A 5607-nucleotide genomic window follows, 5' to 3' on the forward strand; every position below is an offset into this window, starting at 1 on the left:
TTGGCTTTTTGAGAGCAAATTTTGCTTGGGGGCATGTCGCATTTAGGAAGCCCCTATGGTGCCAGGACAGCAAAATAACCCCCACATGGCATACCATTTTGGAAACTAGACCCCTTGAGGAACGTAACAAGGGGTACAGTGAGCATTTACAACCCACTGGTGTCTGTCAGATCTTTGAAACAGTGGGCTGTACAAAATGTTTTATTTGCACAGCCCACTGTTCCAAAGCTCAGACACCAGTGGGGTGTAAATTCTCACTGCACCCCTCATTACATTCCGTGAGGGGTATAGTTTCCGAAATGGGGTCACATGTGTTTTTTTTTTTTTTTTGCATTTGTCAAAACCGCTGTAACAATCAGCCACCCCTGTGCAAATCACCTCAAATGTACATGGTGCACTCTCCCTTCTGGGCCTTGTTGTGCGCCCTCAGAGGACTTTACGCCCACATATGGGGTATCTCCGTAGTCGGAAGAAATTGCATTACAAATTTTGGGGGGCTTTTTTCCCTTTTACCTCTTGTCAAAATGAAAAGTATAGGGCAACACCAGCATGTTCTCAGGACGCTTTACGGTAGTGCTGGAAATGGCGGCGCAGTTGACAAGAGAGGGGATAACGCTGAAGGGCAGCGCCGAGATCGTGTACGAATTCTTCTATTTTGGCATCAATAGTATTTTATATCAGCGTGGGATTTATCCATCAGAGACTTTTACTCGTGCAGAAGTATGGCCTTACCCTGCTTGTCTCTACAGACCCAGATCTTAAGAACTACTTGGATACAGTGGTGGAGCAGCTGAAAGATTGACTGTACAAATGCCAGGTCCAGAAACTAGTGGTGGTGATTTCAAGCATCGACAACGGTGAAATTCTTGAGCGTTGGCAGTTTGATATTGTCACGATTCGGCTGGCTGGAGGTGGATCCTCTGTGCCAGAGAGGGATTGGCGTGGACCGTGTTGGTGGACCGGTTCTAAGTTGCTACTGGTATTCACCAGAGCCCGCCGCAAAGCGGGATGGTCTTGCAGCGGCGGTAGCAACCAGGTCGTATCCACCAGCAACGGCTCAACCTCTCTGACTGGTGAAGATAAGCGCGGTACAAGGGAGTAGACAAGAGCAAGGTCGGACGTAGCAGAAGGTCAGGGCAGGCAGCAAGGATCGTAGTCAGGGGCAACGGCAGGAGGTCTGGAACACAGGCTAGGAACACACAAGGAACGCTTTCACTGGCACAATGGCAACAAGATCCGGCGAGGGAGTGCAGGGGAAGTGAGGTATAAGTAGGGAGTGCACAGGTGAACATACTGATTAAGCCTGCTGCGCCAATCAGTGGCGCAGTGGCCCTTTAAATTGCAGAGACCCGGCACGCGCGCGCCCTAAGGAGCGGGGCCGCGCGCGCCGGGACAAGACAGACGAGGAACGGGTCAGGTACGGGAGCCGGGATGCGCATCGCGAGCGGGCGCCTCCCGCATCGCGAATCGCATCCCGGCTGGGAGTGATATTGCAGCGCACCCGGTCAGCAGGTCTGACCGGGGCGCTGCGAATGAGAGGATGCTGCGAGCGCTCCGGGGAGGAGCGGGGACCCGGAGCGCTCGGCGTAACAGATATAGATAGTGATAAAACTGTGAAGGATGACAGTATTGTCAGAGAAAAGTCTCCAAAAGTTATTCAGGAAGAAATCCGATCAGTCATCCGAGAAATTACAGCCACGGTTACTTTTCTGCCACTGCTGGAGACTGCATGTGCCTTTGATTTACTAATCTACACAGATAAAGATTCGCAAGTGCCAGAGAAATGGGAAGAGTCTGGTCCTCAGTTTGTTTCCAACTCTGAAGATGTCCGGCTCCGCTCCTTCACTACTACAATCCATAAAGTCAACAGCATGGTGGCATATAAAAAAATAGACTGTTAATAGCGAATTGTATTTTATTACTCCTCAGCTTTTCTAACTTTTTAATGCAGTTTTCTAAAAAAAAAAATGTCAAAAGGTCTTTTGTGGCCACATCCTTGCATATGACTTCTGAAGCTTTGTAATGGACTTGGTCCTCTCCATGCTACTGCATTGGCTTAAGCTGAGAGGTTTTTGCTTAGTTTAACAATTTAGGTTAAACTAGCTCACTGTGCCTATAGTAATAAACTTTATTCAAGTACCTGAGTCCACCATATTAAAACATTAGGTAATGGTGAGTTTTGTGTCCAGCCCAGTATATCAGTCCTCCTACGCTTGTGATCCTATGATATGCTGCCAACTCTGCTCTAAGTGGTACTCCTAGGGATGAAGTATGTCGATTATATGCAGCTCTTCTCCAGTCAACAATGCAGAAGGAATACAGCTGACAGGTTAAGGCTGAAACAGCTAGAAAAGTTTAAGGGGGGATATGATAAACGTATATAAGTATATTAAGGGCCCATATAAAAAATATGGAGAAAAACTGTTCCAGGTTAAACCCCCCCAAAGGACGAGGGGGCACTCCCTCCGTCTGGAGAAGAAAAAGTTTAGTCTCAAGGGGCGACACGCCTTCTTTACCCTGAGAACTGTGAACTTATGGAACAGTCTACCTCAGGAACTGGTCACAGCAGGAAAAATTAACAGCTTTAAAACAGGATTAGATACATTCCTGGAACAAAATAACATTAATGCTTATGAAGAAATATAAAATCCCATCCCTTCCCCAATATCGCACCACACCCCTACCCCTTAATTCCCTGATTGAACTTGATGGACATATGTCTTTTTTCGACCGTACTAACTATGTAACTGTGTTAGTGTAAAAAATTTATTTTTTTACACTAACATGCTGGTGTAGACCCCAACTTCACCTTTTCATAAGGGGTGAAAGGAGAAAAAGCCCCCCAAAATTTGTTAGCCAATTTCTCCCGAGTACGGCGATACCCCATATGTGACCCTATTCTGTTGCCTTGAAATATGACAGGGCTCTGAAGTGAGACCGCCATGCGCATTTGAGGCCTGAATTAGGGATTTGCATAGGGGTGGACATAGGGGTATTCTACGCCAGTGATTCCCAAACAGGGTGCCTCCAGCTGTTGCAAAACTCCCAGCATGCTTGGACAGTCAACGGCTGTCCGGCAATACTGGGAGTTGTTGTTTTGCAACGGCTAGAGGCTCCATTTTGGAAACAGTGGCGTACCATCCGTTTTTCATTTTTATTGGGAGGGGAGGGGGCTGTGTAGGGGTATGTGTATATGTAGTGTTTTTTTACTTTTTATTTTATTTTGTGTTAGTGTAGTGTAGTGTAGTGTTTTTAGGGTACAGTCACATGGGCGGGGGATTACAGCGAGTTTCCCGCTGCGAGTTTGAGCTGCCGCGCAAAATTTGCTGCATCGCAAACTTGCAGCCTGATAATCACTGTAAGCCCCCTGCCCATGTGAATGTACCCTGTACATTCACAGGGGGGAACCTCCAGCTGTTGCAAAACTACAACTCCCAGCATGCACAGTCTATCAGTGCATGCTGGTAGTTATAGTTTTGCAACAGCTGGAGGCACACGGGTTGGGAAACACTGAGTTAGGAAACAGACAATGTTTCCCAACCAGTGTGCCTCCAGTTGTTGCAAAACCACAACTCCCAAACATTCTCAGGCATGCTGGGAGTAGTAGTTCGGCAACATCTTTAGAGCCAGATGTTGCCGAACTACAACTCCCAGCATGCTTGGAGTTGTAGTTTTGCAACATCTGGAGGACTACAGTTTGCAGACCACTAATACAGTGGTTCCCAATCTGTGCCCTTCCAGATGTTGCAAAACTACAACTCCCAGTATGCCAAAACTGTCCAGGCATGCTGGGAGTTGTAGTTCTGCAACATCTGAAGGGCCAGATGTTACAGAACTACAACTCCCAGCATGCCTGGACAGTAAGGGCATGCTGAGGATGTGTAGTTTTCCAACATCTGGAAGGGCACAGTGGTCTCCAAACTGTGGACCTCCAGATGTTGCAAAACTGCAACTCCCAGCATGCCCAGACGCCAAGGGCTGTCTGGGCATGCTGGGAGTTATAGTTTACAGGGTCCCATTACAGCAATGCATGTCGCTTTACGGCGAAGTGCATTGCTGTAAAGGGCCCGACCGCGGCTGAAGATCCACTCACCTGTCGCCGCCGCCGCCATCTTCATCGCCGGGATCCGGGTCTTCAAGGACGAGGTAAGTACCGGGGCCGGTCCCCAGCACTCCCTCGTCCCCCGCCGCGTCCTCCGGTCTTCCTCCCGTCCTCTCCGGACTTCAAGGGGCCGGGCAGGACGGGAGGAAGTAACCGCCCCCCCCCCCCCCCCCCCTGCGATTGGTCGGTTAACTAACCAATGGATCGCAGGGGATCGGAGGAGGTGGCCGGCTTGCCACCTCGCTCCTAGGCTCCAGCATGGTCCTGGCTGTCTGTGACAGCCGGGATCATGCAAAATTACCGGGCGGTCGGGTCCCAGAGACCCGATCAGCCCGGTATCGCCGCAGATCACAAGGGCGATTTCCCTTGCGATTTGCGGCGATCGCCGACATGGGGGGCCTACATGGCCCCCCTCGGCGTTTGCCCTGGATGCCTGCTGAAGCATTTCAGCAGGCATCTGCTTCCGATCTCTGCCCGGCGCACGGCAGGGGACGGAAACCGCCAGGGCGTAAGTTTACGCCCTGGGTCCTTAAGTACCAGGGCGCCGGGGCGTAAAATTACGCCCTGGGTCCTGAACAGGTTAAAGGAAATCTGTCATCAGAATCACCCGCACTAAACCTGTTACACAGGCTTGCAGTGCGGGTGATCCTGATTAAAACGCTCCTTACCTGGTTAAAAATGGTTCAGCGGTTCTTAAGATATCTGTTATTCCCTTCCTTGGGACTCAGTGGGAGGTGTTATCATCTCGGACTCGGCCACACGTCATTCTAGCTGGGCGGAGCTGCCGCCCGGCTCATGAATATTCATGAACTTATCTTCCTGGTCTAATTCTTCTTTCTCGGTCTGTTTGTAAATAAATACACCCTCCGTCCCTCCCTTCCTTCCACCCCCGGCTTTTCACTCATGCAGCCCATCTTCTTACTTGTATAGGGACGCAGCTCAAGTGAAGCCAGGGGGAGAACGCCGCTTCCGGGTTTACGGAACGCGGCGCATGCGCGGCCCTCCCCACCAGACCGAGAAAAAGGAGTTAGACCACGAGGATAAGTTAATGAATATTCATGAGCCGGGCAGTAGCTCCGCCCAGCTAGAATGAAGTGTGGCCGAGTCCGAGATGATAACACCTCCCACTGAGTCCCAAGCCAGGGAATAACAGAAAACTAAAAAATATAGATATCTTAAGAACCGCTGAACCATTTTTAACCAGGTAAGGAGCGTTTTAATCAGGATCACCCGCACTACAAGCCTATGTAACAGGTTTAGTGCGGGTGACTCTAATGACAGATTTCCTTTAAGTGTTTAACCATTACTCTCATATTGCCTGAATAATATTTAACCAACTGAAATTGTCAGATTTCAAACCACCAAATTACAATATCCCTGTGACATAAGAGGATTGATCTGTCTATTTCTACCATCTACCAGTAGCTAATCTATTATATGAAATAAATCAGATTTTTTATTTTACACCTATTTGACTTGTTTACTATTTCATCCGTTTTTATTTT

The 5607-nt window shown here is 49.0% G+C and overlaps 1 pseudogene; it reads left to right on the forward strand.

The window, feature by feature from the left end:
• Positions 1-582: 582 nt before the first annotated feature.
• LOC130360719 (mitotic spindle assembly checkpoint protein MAD2A-like) lies at positions 583-2107 on the forward strand (annotated as a pseudogene).
• Positions 2108-5607: the final 3500 nt, after the last annotated feature.

The sequence above is a fragment of the Hyla sarda genome, chromosome 3 (assembly GCF_029499605.1).
Source record: "Hyla sarda isolate aHylSar1 chromosome 3, aHylSar1.hap1, whole genome shotgun sequence".
Taxonomy (NCBI): domain Eukaryota; kingdom Metazoa; phylum Chordata; class Amphibia; order Anura; family Hylidae; genus Hyla; species Hyla sarda.